The sequence below is a fragment of the Ochlerotatus camptorhynchus genome, unplaced genomic scaffold, assembly GCF_037179485.1.
Source record: "Ochlerotatus camptorhynchus isolate MF236.1 unplaced genomic scaffold, CSIRO-AGI_Acam_v1.1 ptg000185l, whole genome shotgun sequence".
NCBI classification, from domain to species: Eukaryota; Metazoa; Arthropoda; class Insecta; order Diptera; family Culicidae; genus Ochlerotatus; species Ochlerotatus camptorhynchus.
The window spans coordinates 2,489,971-2,507,426 of record NW_027040675.1 but is presented as its reverse complement, the minus strand read 5'-3'; the positions used below and the strand labels follow the sequence as shown (position 1 = coordinate 2,507,426).

The window sequence follows — 17,456 nt, the reverse complement described above, 5'->3', positions numbered from 1 at the left end:
AACGTCAAGATTTTAAATTCTAGCTAAATTTTTATGTTTCTTGGTCATAGTAAAACTTTAAAGATTCCAAGATTCTTGTTTTGAGGCCGATCAGATCCGTAGACTTTAGGTGCGGTACACAAACTACGTAGCTTTGAAAATCTGTGTTTTGGAACCCCACCCTTCCTGTGTAACAATAAATATAACTTGACCCTCCCTCACAAAATTACGTAACACTAACTCACCCTTACCCATTTTTCATGATTAGTTTCAAATTTCAATTAACAGTTTGAATAGTTTTTATTCTGATAAAGATGCAAGGGGCACATGGATTTATTAATCATGTTACCATGCTTTTGCGTTAATTTTCCTTCAGATGTCACTGCTTATCCTCTTTAATCTTTCCTCTCCCGATTTAATGCTTGTAACCTTTACGATTAGTAATCAATTAATTCAATTGCTATTTCTAATTCATGTCACTTTAAGAGTTAACTACTTACGATTTAACCAAACAATGTTTTGATATCTTTATTATCATGTTAGAGCACCATCTAATAGGCCTTATTCATCTGATCAACTTTGATGAAGACCGCAACATTTCACAGTGTTTCACGAAGAAACACTGACTGAGTACACTTTTCCTAAAAAATCTGCTTAGATATGACGAAAATCGACAAACATATTACTTAGTCTCAGTATACTCATAACCTTAAAAACATAAAATTGTCCTCATATCCATGTACGTTTTAAGGAAAATCGCTGAAAATTTTACTCACTTAGTGACAACTGATATTCCGTGATTTTCCAGTCGTTTTAAAAGAAAATTCAAGTTTAGAAAACTATGCAATTTTTTGTTAATTCACAACTTTTGAACGAAACAAGCACCAGAAAATCAGTTCAAGCAGTAACCACTAATAGCGCTGTGTGAAAAAAAAACTGTAACCGTAACCATCTTGATATCAATAAACAAAAACTACTTGCTTACTAACCATAATATTTTCATCTAGTTCATGATGCGTTTTTTACCTGGATTTACCCAATGCTACATATGGCAATTTCTCACCATTAGGAGTTACTTTTCTGACTGTTTGCGGATTTTACGCTAAAGGTAGAAATTGATCTGGTTCCCCTTCATCTAGCATTTGAAACACTTGTCTTTAAGCCCGTTATAACATGTATTCCTTGAGCACGAGTCGAGACGCAGCTCAGCAAGAAAATCCTTCAGGAAAATACGCTACTTCGCGACCGGGTTCCGCTGGTTTGAACTTTATGAAAAGCGCTTCCACCTCAAATATCTCGTAAGTTACTTCCATCTCAACAGCAATCGCATAATGCTTGCACAAATCTGAAAATGTTGGCCCAGGTGAGCCTAACGCTCTTAATGAGAATATGTATGCTTCAAACGGAGTTAAATAGAGAATTTGCCGAGTTGTAAAAAACGAACAGTGGCCACAGAAACAATAGCATCTATCGAATTAGCTGATCGAGGGGAGGTACACTTTATGTTGCCTTTTCTGACAACCGCTGTTACATCACAAATGATCAGTATTTTAATACTGATCCACTTATGTCCTTCGCTTCCTCCACTACTCTCAATTTGTAACGATTGTCCTCTGACGAATGCATTTCGATTCTATCCGGCCACTTTAAAGCTCGACTATCAAAAATGTAACTGTGACGCATATTGTGACTTTTAGAATAACTTTCAATGAGTTACTCTAAGAAGTTAAAACTCGTCCATTTTAGAAACTTAATTAAATTCAATGCAAAAACTTACTAAGAAGCTGATTTTCAGACGTAACCTGGCTTTTAGGCATTTAAAGATCTAGAATACTCAATAATGCCACCCTACGCACCTTGACTGCTTTGCTTGTCTACGTATCTTTGAATCATTATTCAATCATAACCGTGCAACTCAAAACAATCAAAAATTCATCTATCAAGACCATTATCCTAAATTCATATCGTTCACCGAGCTTATCAAGCTGGTAATCACACGATAAGAAACTAGACCTACAAGTATTTAAAAAAACATCCTTTTTTCTTAACCTTTCACCATTGTTGTATTTACTTAACGGCACTCCAACATGACAAAGGTTTGATATTTGTTGGACACAACTAAATTCAGTTTCCATCAAGAGACGCACCAATCTACTTAGAGGTTAAATTATGGCAGAGTCAATTAGGTATAGCATTTGCTCGAATACATACTAACCTACTAGATTAGTAGGAGGTTAAATTTTGTCACAACCAACAACGTCTAGCGTCTACTAAAAGATTTCAATTACTTTTTACCAACGATCACAGTTCAACTGAGGGATGTGTCAAAACCCAGTGGTTTTTTGCAGATCATAAAAGTAATTTCTGCTCAACTTAGCAACCATAAGCTCGCAACTCTCTTTAAAATTTAACATTTGAAATACATTACCATCCTCAATCTACACCTATAATTAAATTGTATGAAACTTACTCGGAAACTACCTAGGTCAGTCATACTTTTAAGTAATATTCTCTGATTAAGAAATATTTTCCTGAATTTGAATGAAATTCCCTGGTAGTCAGGTAGTCGACACCCGTCGAGTGATTTGTGGCATCTGCACGCCATAAAATTCTGTTCATTTCCAACAGATTGCATTTGTTGCGACCTGCTGAGTCAAGATTCCCTAATCGTCGTCAGTCATCGACCCTACAATAAGTGTCGAGGTACTGCATAATCAATTTCCGAAGAAAGGATCCAATTACCAAGCCAATGCACTATGCCTGTTTCCAAGCGGCGTTGTCACCATGCAACATGCAACGTGGAAAAGCCGCAGCGTGGTTTCTCTCTCGATCATTTCTCTCCCTTTTCGATCGCTGATTGGCTAGCAAACACATAATGACTTCAAATTCCTACAGTTTAGGCTAAGTTAAATTTGATTGATAAAAGCAATCTTCGATAAACTATCAACAAGTGCAGTCGATTTTTTTTAATGAGGAACTAGAGTAGATGATTTTTGACTTCTGCCAGTATTGGTGAGTTATTTGCCGTTAAAGTCCATGAAAACTCACTATTTTTCCATACAAATTGCCAAAACACAAATGGACAAATGGATGCTGGACAAAAATGCCTTCCCAAATTGATTTCCTACTCAAGTAATCTATCTCATTAATGTGGATTTTTCGAATAAATGGGCTGGGAAGTTATTATAGCACCAGCTTGCCATACAGATTGTCTATGGTTTATTTACGGTATCTAACGATGCGACCACTGCTATATCCACACATAAACTGAATGTTCTATCCATAATCATAGCAAACAAGCACGAAATTGGTAGATTGCGGCCAAATAGTTTCATCAATTTTCAATACTTTCCTAATGATAAACTAACATAAGGTTTATACCAAACAAATCTTACATCAGTTCTAAGTCAAATGGTGTGAAAAGAGTTGAATTCCTTCCATAAATAGCGAAATATTAAGCGTTTAAAACCTGACACTATTTCGTTACACGATTTTTTTTTTATTTGCACCCCAGTATGGTTCACAAAGTCGTAGTCCTACGTCGAATATTTTTCGATAAGGAACAAAATTACCCATTGATACAAACTTCCAAGATCCACTCTAACTTTTGTCTATGGAATCGCTGAATATGGATTTTCTCGAAACGGGAGCGACGTGTGGGGGTCGAAAAACTGTCACCCAACAATAAAAAATATGTTCAGAACGTGACGACGAGTAAAGGTAAGATTCTGGGACAAGCATTAGGTATAGGAAAAAAAACATGATAAAAGGGGTGAGAGTGACGTTGAAAAATTTTCCCTCAATTTTCTGTGACATAATTAATGCACGGTCTCGAAGTAATTGGTCAGCAACAAGAAGCAGCTGACAACGGTTCATGGACGATTTGAAAAGGTGTTTGTGTTTCTGTGCCGTTAAATTCAATTAAATCAAACCGAAAGCTACGGGTTGTCAAGACATTTCAGTCTTTTCAAAAGTCTCTTGTTTAAATCAATGCAAATGGCCCAAACAAAAAACAACCCCATTTTCCGAGGAACATTTGTAAACATTGCATTTGCGACCCATGTCATCCCACCTCGGTCCACCAACCGACACAAATCCAGTCATTTTGACACGTCAATGCGTTGCGGATCCAACAGCTCACAAAATCATCATCAAGTTTGAATCGCAGTTGGCACGGTTCCGTTTCCTACTTTGTTTTTAAATGTTGTTCGAAACCCTTGTCAACTCAAGAGTGAAACCGTTCCGGGTAGGGAAATTTGAATACAGTTCGTAATTTTATTTTAAAATCAATTGTCTTACTCATCCAAATGTGATTAGAAAGTATTCAATAATTTACAATAGAAAATGCGGAAAAAAATCCTTTTCTTAATACCATAGACCACCGGTAATCTGACAGTTTTTTATTTGAACACCGCTAATCTGCACGCCGTGCAAATTAAAAATTGCTCAAACGTCATTTCTCGCGCAACACGAGAAAAGGGCCTAGCATTGTTGATCGATTCTCTTCATCGATTTTCTCTTTCGCGATTTTCTCTAACCCGACTGCAAATGAATCTCCCATCCAGTGTGTTGCTTTGGGTGCAAGCTAACAACATCTTCTATTGAACTGTGCTGCGAGCTTAGCGAGAAATTCGTTCATGTTGCCGTGGCAAACCAAAGAGAAAGTCGATGAAGAGAATCGATCAACAACGATAGGCCCTTTTCTCGTGTTGCGCGCGATTTTGCATATGCAATGTAGAGTCGGTGTATAATAAGAGTCACGCCAAGAATGAAAGTTATTAGCTAGCAATACAACTTAAAAAATCGTCAAATTCTCGATGAACATTTCAAATGGTCCTATCTGCTTTGATCAATTCTTTTCATCGACTTTCTCTTTTAATAACCACTGCTATGCAAACAGATTTCGCGCTAATTCTACCACATAGTTTGATAAAGGAGGTCCTTATCTAGCGTCCAAAACGTCAAATACAACAGGGAAAGGTTTTGCAGCTGAAATATTGACGAAAGAGAAAGTCGATGAAGAGAATCGATCAATGCAGATAGGACCTTTTGAAATGTTTATCTAGAATTAATGTTATTAACCAACTGCAAAGTGCAAAAGGGCTTTGTTTCTTCAATGCTTGTAACCTAGGTCCGACGTCATGATTTTCGGACCAAATTTGAACTGTTATTTAAAGAAGGAAATAGATAGGATTTATTGCAATCTGAGTGAAAAGTCAACCGTACGAAAAAGATCCCGTTGGCTTCGTAACACTCTCCACGACAACATTTGAATAGTGGCACGAAGCTAGATCCGGCCAGAAGATCGTGGGGCGCTCGTGTTGCGTCAACAGAAGAAGCAGACGCTTCTGTAGATACTCCTTGAGGTAGATCTCCCCGTTTACAGTCCCGGTAGTCACGAACGGCGCACTCCGTTTGCCACATGAGCAGATCACTTGCCAAATCGTGTATTTCTTGGCAAACTTTGAAAGTTTCTGCTTCCTTACTGCCTCCGGAACATCAAACTTGTGCTGGACGATGAAGAACATGTGAAAATCCGCCGATATTAGTTATTGTTATTGTTCAACTTACCCGTGCAACAGCTGAATCCAAAAATGACCATTCACCAACTGACAGGAAATGTGTAAGAAAATTCATGACCTACCTAGTTATTATCCATCTCATATCTTCCCTCTCCTTTGGTATAAAAGTTATAAAAAGTATTTTTAAACAATAATTAATGATAATGAATTACTGAATCTTGATCCATCGCTTCCTGTTACCTCCATCCCAGGTCCCGCAGAACATGATGATGAACAGTTCTTTGAACTGCTGCGTCCGGTGGGTCAGCTTTCTGGCGTGCTCTGTTAGGAAAATCTCTAAACACTGCAGCGCTTCCTCCCAGTGTAGATAGTGCAAATCCAACACGTCCACATGGTTCAGCGTCAGCTTGTGCACCTGCATGATGGCATTCGAGGACTTACTGCTGTACATATCGATTTTGGTTCGATGAAGCCGGGCAACCTGGCCATAGTACTCGGCCATTCCGGCCATGCCCCGCTGAATGGCATTCCGTGCCTTCTCGTGGCATTCGTTTTTCAGTTCCTGGTGGTCCTGGGACATATTGCGGCATTCTTCGGCCGTTTTCAGGTGAAGATTGATGTCGTCTTCGCTGGATGACGGTACCTGCTCGACCGTTGGAGGCGGCGACGTTGAGGACGAAGGAGGTGGTTTCTGTTTTTCGGCTTCTGCTCGCGTCATAAGGGCTTCCAGTTCGCGGGCGATTTGGTTTCTCAGCACTTCCGGAATGGAATTGTTTAGGACGGTTATAGTGTCGCTGAATTTGTGGGCATGTAGGATTTCTGCCAGGACAATCTCGTCAATACATTACATTTACAGGATACATTTCGGCTAGCTTTTGACGAGTCATATGCGAGGCCAGATCTTGCGGAGCTTGCTTAGCCCAGCCGTTGATTTCGCTTCGGTACGCCGTTAGGGCGTACTCCATTTCCATAATGTCTTTCAGGTTGGGGGAATCCTCGATGGTCTTTTTGAGCAAAACGGGATACTTTTCCTTCGCTTCCATTTGCTGTGCCAATCGAGCATCTTTTTTCATAAAATCTTGTTTTCCCCCTGCAGCTGTACATGGAATCCAAGAGCGACAAATACAACTGTTCTGCCATTTCGGTAGCCATGAAAACCTTTGTTCGTTCATTGGTTAGTTCGTCTAAGAAGATGGCACCCGAGCCATGCTTATCCTTGAAAGTGGCGTGTAGCTGGCTTATGAGATTAATTCCCAACGTCACCTCCAGCACTTCGGGATCGTTTTGCAAATCTTCCGCTTTGTCTTTTGTTTTCGTTGTGTTCCGGGGTGATTTCGAGCTGACGGTAGACCGATCGATTTCGTAACCCTCCTCCACCACCACCACTACCGGAGGGATCACCGGAAGGCACTTGCGATACCATTGTTTCATTGCAATCACATTCAAACGCGAGTAAGCCGCCAACCACACCGGCTTACAAATTATCCACTGTATCTTCTAGCAACAGATCTGTCCAATCACCGTGCCCATTGCAGTTCTCGAACAAATCCCACAGATACTGGACCGGAATCTGGGGATAGAGGATGCAAGTTTCCGAGAAGCTAGTGTTTTCATTTTTGCATCCTCGTCTTTGCGTGACCAGAGCAATCCGTTTCTTTTCCGATTTCTTCTTTTTGCTGGGCTTGACCGGCGTCACACCTGCAAAAATCCGTCCTCACTCGTTTTCTCAGAACGGCCGCGTTCAAATTTCCAATTTTCCTTGCAAGTGGGTGATTTGCCCTTTATTACCTATCGGTGGTCTCCAAGATTCCAGGTTCCTGGCAGGATCACCAGAAATGTGAAAATCCGCCGATATTAGTTATGGGCAAATCACCCACGGTTAGGGTTATCGTATGGTATCCTAAAGGAGGACATGTCTAGGGACATGTCCTCCTTTTTCAATAATTTTTCAACATCCTCCTTTTTCCCAGAAATGTCCTCCTTTTTAATCCTTGAATTTTTTCCAGTAACATATTCATACAATTGTTTTCAAAAAGCGTTGGTGAATTTTAACTTTTATTTGACAGGTGAAAAATTTTCAAATTATCCTGCTATTCTACCAGGCTTATTTCAGACAAACCAGGAATCAATTTTGACAAACAATTCCTCAAAAATTGGACGATTTTCCAAGTGTCAGTGAAAATTCATCAAATGGAAAACAGTCTTTGGATGTGTTCCATTTTTCTGAATTTTTACATAAATTTGACATTTCGAAAATAAATTATAATGCTCGAAAATCTCTCTGTTGTTGATCGTGTGATTTTCGATGTGTTTGTCAAAATTGATTCCTGGTCTGCCAGAAATAAGTCTGGTACAATAGCAGGTTTATTTGAAAATTTTCTATCTGTAAAATTTAAGTTAAAATTCACCAAATGGAACACAGCCACACAGATTGAATCCAACATGTGTTCGATTTTGACGTTCTGGTTCTATGGGATTTTAGGTATTTCAAGCATAACTAGAGAGGGTCTAGTATAAGAGAGGAGCGGACTGGCTGGTTTTGAGCCAAACGAACTGTCAAAGCCAGAGCCAATCGAGCAGCGCCTATCTTGATTGCATTGGCAGTGTTGCTAGAAATCAACTAGTCATAGGTTGCCAAAGCAGTTTGTTTTGAATCCACTTCTCTCTTATACTAGCCCCTTTCTAGCATAACTATTCAAATCGACTTATCTGATTTTGTAAATAATCACTTCAATCGCCGATTTGTGGCAACTGCAAGCTCACTCACAGAAACTAACAACACCAGCTAGTAGGCGAAAGTGTCTTCTACCTGACGATGTTGTTTGTTTGTGTGGGTGAGTTAGCAGTTAAGACAAATCGTCGATTGAAGAGATTGTTTACAAAAGCAGATACGTTGACTTGAATAGTTACGCTTGATTTGTTTAGGCCGCTACCATACTGAGAGCGAAGAGGCACGCGAATCGTGGAATGGAATGTGAGGAATAATATCAATAATAGGAATTCTTTTGTATAGAACGCCAGAGTTGAAAATTCTCTGGCGAGAATCACCTGGGTGCAAGAGATATCATACTCTCGGGTGAATCTCTGCTTGTCTTCTCGGAGATTTTTCCTGGCACCACTGGAGAGATTTTTAGACACAGCACGAGAGAGTGAGAATGTTGACAGTTCACTGATTGTCTGTTTATACACTCACTTCCGTGAGAAAGAGGGCAGCGCAAATGCGTTATTGTTTCTCCAAAAATTCCGGCAGAGCTTGACGTGAGTGAGTGAAAACATCAATAAAATAGCTGAAAAACGTATACAAGGGGACATATTGAGAAGTTTTTACGAAGAAAAATGTGCGGTGTGAGGACGGTACCGAAAAGGTCGTTGTGAATGTTGTGTTTTGCAGGGCAAATGGAAAAAAAAACATTAAAAGTGGTCACGGTTAAAGAGCCTGAATTTATGAAGAGATGACGTGTCAAAATTGGAACAATCGATTATCTGTCAAAGTCACAGGAAAAGTCATTCCAATCGAGCAGAAGACCTGTCAAATGGATTAGATGTCGCCTCTTTATAAATTCAGGCTCTTTAGTCACGGTATTCAGCTTGAAGCGGCATCTCGTCAATATTCTTCGGGTGTTCTGGTGTTGCTAGATCGCTGCTTTTTTCTCCATTTTCGCTGCAGCTGCTAACGGCATTCCAAGTGCCTTCCTCTTGACGCATTTCATCGACGACATTCTCCCGTTAAGGACGGGCATCTCCTTTCGCACTGCCTCGAACCTTTGTCAGTTGAAGACCACATGCACCGGCGTTTCATCCACGTTGCCACACTCCGAACAGAGGGGTGACACTGCGTGTCCGAACCGATGCAAATACTTCCTGAAGCAGCCCTGGCCAGACAAGAACTGCGGTAGGTGGAAGTTGACGTCTCCGTGTTTTCTGTTCACCCAGGTCGAAAAAATCTGTACTAAATAGTCTACGTGGTTAGGTTAGGTTATCTTTATTAGCGAGACCTTCAGCCAGAGGCTGGTTCATCTTTTTAATAGTCTAGGTGTCCATCTACCGTTCCGGCTTCTTTCCGCCTGTAGCACTCGCTGTCTTCCTCTTTGAGGTTATGGCATGTCTGTCCAATAGAACTTCCGTTTTATGATGGACTATCTACAGCTTCGCTCCTTGCATCCAGTAACCAATCATGTCGATTGCCTCTGTCGCCAGCACTTGCACCACTTCCAGCGTCTCACCTGTTACCGTCAAGACGACGTCGTCCGCAAAGCCAACGATCTCAACTCCTTTGGGCAGCTTCAGGGTTAGAACGCCGTTGTACATCCCGGTCCAGAGCGTTGGACCAAGGATGGAGCCTTGTGGAACTCCCGCTGTGATCTTAATTGATCTCTGTCCCATGTCTGTCTGTCGACTTAACTGAAGCAAATTTTAATAATGGTGCGCTGATGCACTTCCCTTATTCGCATTTCCAAAAGTGTACACCAAATTTTAAAATAATTGACTACATACTGTACATTAAAAGAAAAAGTAAGCTTTAAAAAATCTTTGTATGCAACAAACCTAAGAGAAAGAGAAGACAATGCGGGGGCGAAAACAAACCACTTTTCTGTCAAACGCGAACCAGCTCGTAATTGGCCGATTTGAAATGCGTAAGATAGAGATAGAGATAGAAATAGAGATAAAAGAGTAAGAAGCCAGTTGTCTCCTCTTCTTCTTATCAACAAACTAACAACCAAAGTCCTCACCGGGGTGATTCTCCCCGGTGAAGCAAACGAACTCTCTACGGTGCTCCCTAGTGATCACTCATACGCTCCGATGTGTTGGACTGGTGGAGGTGCGAGGTCAGAAACTGTATTTGTTTGCGAAGTGGGAGAAGCGATAGAAAGTGAAAGAAAATAAAGATCTCTCGGGCCAGTTTGCTTTTGTCATAGTGCGAGGTGTCTTTTCAACTCATCACCCTGCTTACACTGGGGAGAATGGCATCCCTGTAGAACGCTAAGCGCGCCTCTTTGCTCCCACTATGGCAGCGGCCTTAGAGTCATATGCTGAATCAATGGTAAAATTAACAGGTTGCTTAGATGTTCCATGTTGGTTTCAATCAGCGATGACATGTATCCTGATTTTTGAACATAATAAAAATTGGGGTGGTTTGTAGGCTGTAAAGCTGTAGTTTTCATGCAAATCAGCGATCAAAAATAAATTATGAAGGCTAGTTTGATGCATTTTTCAGAATTTCAAAGAGAAGATGAATTGAATTGGTAACGACTACAAGTTATGAACACTCTCAATTGAATCTTTGCAAATCATGAATTTTGTGAAAGCGCACATATATTAAAACGTTTGATAAAAACTCATTGTCCTCCTTTAATGTTAAGAAAAGGAATCATTGTCCTCCTTAATCTCCAAACCTTAAATGAAATGTACTCTTTTTCAAGTTTTTGATATGGTAACCCTACCCATGGTGCAGCTAATTATTGTTCAACGTACCCGTGCAGCAGCTGAATACAAAAATGACCTTTCACCAACTGACAGGAACTGTGTAAGAAAAGTCATGACCTACCTAGTTATTATCCATCTCATAGAACAGTAGCCCCGAAAGCTGCCGGAAGTCCACCTTGACGTAAGTCTCATCATCCATGATGATACAAAGAGGCTTCGTCAGCATCTGGGTGTACAGTTTCCGGGCCCGTAACTTTCCCACCGTATTTTGCCGTTCGTCACGATTTGGAGCCTTCTGCACTTTGTACGTATGCAGTCCCTCCCGGTCCTTGGCTCTCTGAACGAAAGACTTGGACAGATTCAACTTTTTTGGCCACATCCCTGACCGAAGCATTGGGATTCCGCTTAAACGCTTTCACGACACGCTTGTGATCCTGATCACTAATAGAACATTCATTCTAACCGCATTTCTCCTTCCGTTTGATGCTCAGAGTTTCATAGTGACGTTTAATCCCACGACTCACCGTTGACTGCACGATTCCGAGTTCTTTTCCCATATCCCGATGAGAGAGTTGAGGATTTTCCAGGTGCTTGCGCAAAATCAATTTGCGACGTTGCTTTTCGGGTGACGCCATTTTTTTTAACTTTCGAAAAACTGACAGCGATAAAAATACAGTGTAAACAATACACTCTAAACTACTTCTACCCAAATTTTCATGAGAAAATACCCAATGGGTAATTTTCTGCAGCGATTTTTTTCCGTGACGCAATTTGATGTGGGACATCCTTTATGTTCTCGATACTTTTCAAAGTTTCAATCGATATGCCTAAATTACCATGGTATTCAGGCAAATCGATTGGAGCTTTGAAAAGTATCGAGAGCATATGTAGTATCCTGAACATTAACTTTCTCATCTTTCACAAGTTGGATATAATCTGAGACATTTTTGTTCAGCGCACACTGATTTGCTTTGTTTACCAAGTTGACACCGAGGGGTGACTACGACTTGGCCAACTCGTTCAACCCATTCGTGTAATATTACATTCATTTCCAAAATGCTTTTCATTTCGTGAAATCGAAAATTATGATGAAACCTGTGGCAGCAGAGATTGTCGGAAGTAATTGGCATGACGGGTTGGGTAGTAAAACTTGGTCGCTTGACAGACTGTTTACAGCTCCGTCATGATCGCATCAAGTCGCTGAATTGTTCACGCTGTTTTGCTCCGAAGGCAGAAAGAAGATTAAACACATTCCGCCGAGCCGACGACGAGAGTGATGATTTCAGCAGAAATTAATTTAGTACCCTTCTTCTGAACGCTTGTGGAGGACTGTCTGTCTAACCCTGTCCTGTAAACCCCTTCTCAATGCGATACTATTCGTACCATTTTTATTCCTATCTGTTTCATCAGGAAACGGACAGCACATTTTACGACGACTGCCTCTGGAGGGATTTGCGTGCTTGCTGATTTCAGAGCTGGGCAGTCCATAATGTGACGCCGCCGCCGCCACCATGCGGAAGGATGCCATTTTATTTAACTCTGATATTGAAAATTATCACAATTATCTTTTATCACTCCCGCGGTGTTATGGCCCCCGCCTCCGGTGGAATGTCCGGACCGAATGGTTCTGATTAAAGAGCAGACAGAAATGGATTTGTGCTCCCTGGCAGATAATTTTCCATTACATTGCTAAACTCTGAAGTGGTTAAACTAATGGGAACGCATGGTTGTTCACTGCGTTCTCGAATTTCAATAATTATAAAACTAGCTGAGTGTGCCTGGCTTTGCTCGGCATTCAATATTAGTTTGAGTTTATGCGGCGATTCAAAAAAGCATGCTATATTTTTCTGTTTCATTTGTATGGGAGCCCCCCTTACCGATGGAGGAGGGTTCTAGAACCATCATAAGAACCTTTCCCGGCCTCAAAAACCCCTGCATACAAGTTTTCACGCCGATCGGTTCAGTAGTTTCCGAGTCTTAAGGGTCGGACATACAGAGAGAAATTCAGTTTTATATGTATGACTGCCAAAAGGGAAACCAATCTCAAGCTGAGTTTCCCGAACCAAATTAAAACGAATTAATGAAATATTTGAAGCTAACTAAATCAACAGATTAAAAAATAAGATTTGAAAGTCTTCATCGGAGTCGGAGTTGGTTGTTTGATACAACTCCGACTCCGGTGCCCTGGTATGAACTGTTATCCAAGAAGTGCTACCACAATGAGGAATATTTTATTTGTTACAAGTGTTTGCCTGAGTCATATTTTTTTTATTATTTTTATTTACTCACTTACTGATGAGGATATGTCAATAGAGTAGTTCTTACCTGAAAGTAGAGAGAGAAAATACCAGCGTTAGAATAGATAAGAATAAATGCATAAGAATTAGTATCTTAGAGGAGATATTTATTGGAATTCAATGAACCCTCAAGCGAAAGTTATGACTCAGATCTAAGATCTAAGAAATGGTCGGAATGACGAAATATATGCCTTAGAACCTCGAATGTTTTTGAATCCTTAGAATCACGATTTAATTCAAAACAAATGTTCAAGCATATAATCTCAAATATGCCTCAAAGTCCCAGTCCCTGCCACTTCGGGTATTCCGCAAGGTAGCCACCTCGGTCCGTTGATATTTCTTGTGTATTTCTACGGCGTCAATTTCGTCCTCGACGGTCCATGACTGTCGTTCGCAGACGACATGAAAATCTATCTTCGAATCCGAGCCATCGCTGACTGCCATCTTCTCCAACTCCAACACAACGCTTTTGCTAATTGGTGCCAACTGAACCGCCTGGTGCCAACTGAACTCACGGAAGAAACATCCAATTGCATTTAGTTTTATCCTAGAAGGCGTTGACGTACATCGTGTGAATCACATTAAGGATCTGGGAGTCATCTTAGATTGTCAACTCACATACAGGCAGCATATCTCGTACGTGATCGACAAGGTATCCAGAACGCTTGGCTTTATTTTCAGGATAGCTAAAAGTTTCACGGACATCTACTGTTCGAAGTCGCTTTACTGCTCCCTCGTCCGGTCGGTGTTAGAATACTGCTGCCCTGTATGGAATCGCAATTACCAAAACAGTGTACAAAGAGTAGAGTCTATTCAACGACGATTCATCTGGTTTGCCCTTCGGCGATTGCCTTGGAGGGATCTTCATCGCCTTCCAAGCTATGAAAGTTGGTGCCAATTAATTCATCTGGATCCTTTGTGGAGTCGAAGAGATACGACAAGGGCCCTGTTTGTGGCAGACATTTGTCGATTGTCCTTCTATTCTACAACAAATCGACGTCAAAGTTCAACCACGAGCACTCCGTAACAACGCAATGCTGAGGATACCATTTCGTCGTACAAACTACAGTTCGTATGGTGCTATCAATGGGCTACAAAGAGGTTTCAATCGTGTTGCTTCCTTATTTGATTTTCATTTGGCACGCGAGACGCTGCATCAGAGATTCCGTGACATCCTGAAGCGATGCTGTTCAGAGCTTACAACATCGCATTCGAAGCTGTTCAATATTTCATTACAGCAGGGGGAGTTCCCTACGCGTTGGAAATCGTCATTCAAGTTCCCGATCTACAAGAAAGGAGAAACGTCGAAAATTACCGAGGGATCACATCACTCAGTGCCTGCTCTAAAGTTTTCGAAATCATCATCAACGACGCATTATTCTCTAGCTGCAGAAATTACTTTTCTCCTGACCAACACGGTTTTTATCCCAAGAGATCAGTTTCAACAAATCTAGCTCCGTTCATTTCTTTATGTCTTCGGAGTATGGAAGCTGGAGCGCAGGTGGACGTTGTATATACAGATCTTAAGGCTGCATTCGACCGGGTAGACCACTCGATACTGCTAGCTAAACTTGAAAAACTCGGTGTATCCTCGGGTTAAACTCGTTGGTTCAAGTCCTATCTGACCAATCGGGAACTTTGTGTTAGAATCGGATCAGAGCAATCGGACTATTTTACAAACAGCTCCGGTGTTCCTCAAGGTAGCAACTTGCAACCATTGCTATTCTCGATTTTTGTGAATGAGGCCGGACTGATCCTCCCAACTGGTTGCCGATCGTTCTACGCGGATGATGTGAAGATCTATGTGATTGCTCGTAGCTTCGCCGATTGCTTGCGGCTTCAGCACCTAATCGATACGTTCGAAGAGCGGTGCTCAAGAAACTATCTCACGTTGAATGTACAGCTATCGCTCAGCTTCTGAGACGTGCAGACGTTTTTTTTTTCGATTGCGCTTATCACAAGTGAAGCATTTACGGTTGGATACGGTGTGCCGCGTCGCGTGGTAAAGTGTTCCGCGATGAGGCGAGAAAACACTTTTAAACTCGATTATTCGAACTTCACCATCAAGCCATCGGTCGAAAAACTTTATGGATTTTGTCGGTCGGCTCTCGGTGTGAAAAGGGAAGATATCAAAAGACTACAGTGCCACAGAGGTGGAGCATGTGCGTTTATCAAAGTCAGTGACTTGGCGCTTGCACAAAAAGTTGTTGACTAACATGATGGAAAACATGAAGTGGAGTGTGAGGGGAAGAAACACAAGCTTCGAATTACGTTGGAAGACGGTAGTGTTGAGGTGAAGGTTTACGACCTCCCCGAAGGTCTGAAGAGAAGGTCGTACGTTCGCGTTCGGCGGAGTGAAAACAACGAATGCGAAGGCATACCGCTCGGTATATGGTCTGTCCGTATGTTAGTGCAGCCGAACATCGACTCGTGGGTCATCATCGACGGAGAGCAAGCGTTCGTGGTGTACAAGGGGCAGCTGCAATCCTGCCGGCACTGCAAAGAGCACGCACACACTGGCATATCATGTGTCCAGAACAAGAAACTACTGTTTCAGAAAAGCTACGCAAACGTGACGAAGCAAACTGGACAGAGTTATAGGTCAACAACCGGTCATCAACCGAAAAAACCAGCTGGTGCGAAACCACCAAGCACGAAACCGTTCGGTCAAAAATCCACCGCTCCACCAGCGGTATCGTTGGACGTTTTTCCCGAACTGCCGAAACGCACGAGCCAGGGTGAATCCTCAGGCTCGAAAACGAACACAAACAGCCTGCCTACAGTGGGTGCTGTGTCGTTATGCCCACAAACACAACGAACACCCAATTGGTTGCCATCATTCCTAAATCCACCGCAAGCTGTCGTGTCGTGGGTCGATGTATTTAAAAAACCAGAAAATACACCGCGATCGCAGAGCAAAAGTGGCAACGGGAACGAAACCGATGAATCCTCCACATCCACGAGCAGCAGACGAAGCAGAGGACGTCCAGTGGGCAAAAAACCTCGTCGGGACGACGATGATATGGAGAAGGATGAGGATTCCCACCCATAAATGGCTCTCACGTCGTATAATATCTCGTCGATCAACATCGGCACCATCACGAGTCCAACAAAACTAAACGCGCTACGGAACTTCATCAACAGCCAAAGCCTCGATATTGTGTGTCTGCAAGAAGTAGAAAACGAACAGCTCTCCTTGCCTGGCTTCATCGTTTTCTCAAATGTGGACCACACGAGAAGAGGAACGGCGATTGCACTGAAGGAACATATCCAGGTCTCTCACGTTGAGAAAAGTCTGGATGGTCGACTGCTTGCTCTGAGAGTACAAGACACGACGATTTGTAATATCTACGCTCCCTCCGGCTCCTCACAACGTGCAACTCGGGAGGATTTCTTCAATGGAACGCTTGCTTACTACCTCCGTCATCGCACTAGGCATGTCATCCTGGGCGGCGTTTTCAATTGCGTACTTCGTGCATGTGATTCGAGTAGCCCGAACACGAGCCCTACCCTTAGATCAGCTGTGCAACAATTGCAGCTTCACGACGTGTGGGAAAAACGGTGTCCACGCGAGACAGGATTCACGTACGTCAATCGGAACGCACAATCACGTCTCGATCGCATCTACGTGAGCGGTGAACTGCGACACCACCTTCGAGCAGCACACACGCATGTGCTCATTCACCGACCACAAAGCGTTGACACTCCGAATTTGCCTTCCCCATCTTGGACAGGAGCCTGGCCGTGGGTTCTGGTCTCTTCGGCCTCACCTTCTGACCGACGAAAACGTTGCGGAGTTCCAAAACCAGAAATGTTCGAACTCAGAGCGAAACATTTTCCAAGCCACTCTGGCCCTCAAAGATCGCATAGCCAGTCTCCGTCATCATCGTCGTGCAGGGAAGCTCGTCAGTTTTGACCTAGATCATGCGTTCGATCGGGTCCGGCACTCGTTTCTATTCGATACCATGTGCTCGCTCGGATTCAACCCAGAACTCATCGCTCTACTCTCGCGTATTGCTAGCCGATCTACATCTCGCCTGCTGATCAATGGGCATCTCTCTCGTTCGCTCGAGATCCAACGCTCCGTACGGCAAGGGGACCCGTTATCCATGCATCTCTTCGTGCTGTACCTCCATCCTCTTATGTACAGACTGGAACAAGCGTGTGGAAACGATCTGCTGGTAGCGTATGCGGATGACATCACCGTAATCGTAACATCGGCTGAGCAAATCGA

The 17,456-nt window shown here is 42.3% G+C and overlaps 1 protein-coding gene and 1 pseudogene across 4 annotated transcripts in view; both read right to left on the bottom strand.

Moving 5' to 3' along the window:
• The window catches only part of RhoGAP100F (Rho GTPase activating protein at 100F), a 314,040-nt gene that overhangs the window by 203,943 nt on the left and 92,641 nt on the right, over positions 1 to 17,456 (bottom strand). The gene's annotated exons all lie outside the window — the stretch shown is intronic.
• Positions 5,710 to 9,809, bottom strand: LOC135702119 (uncharacterized; annotated as a pseudogene).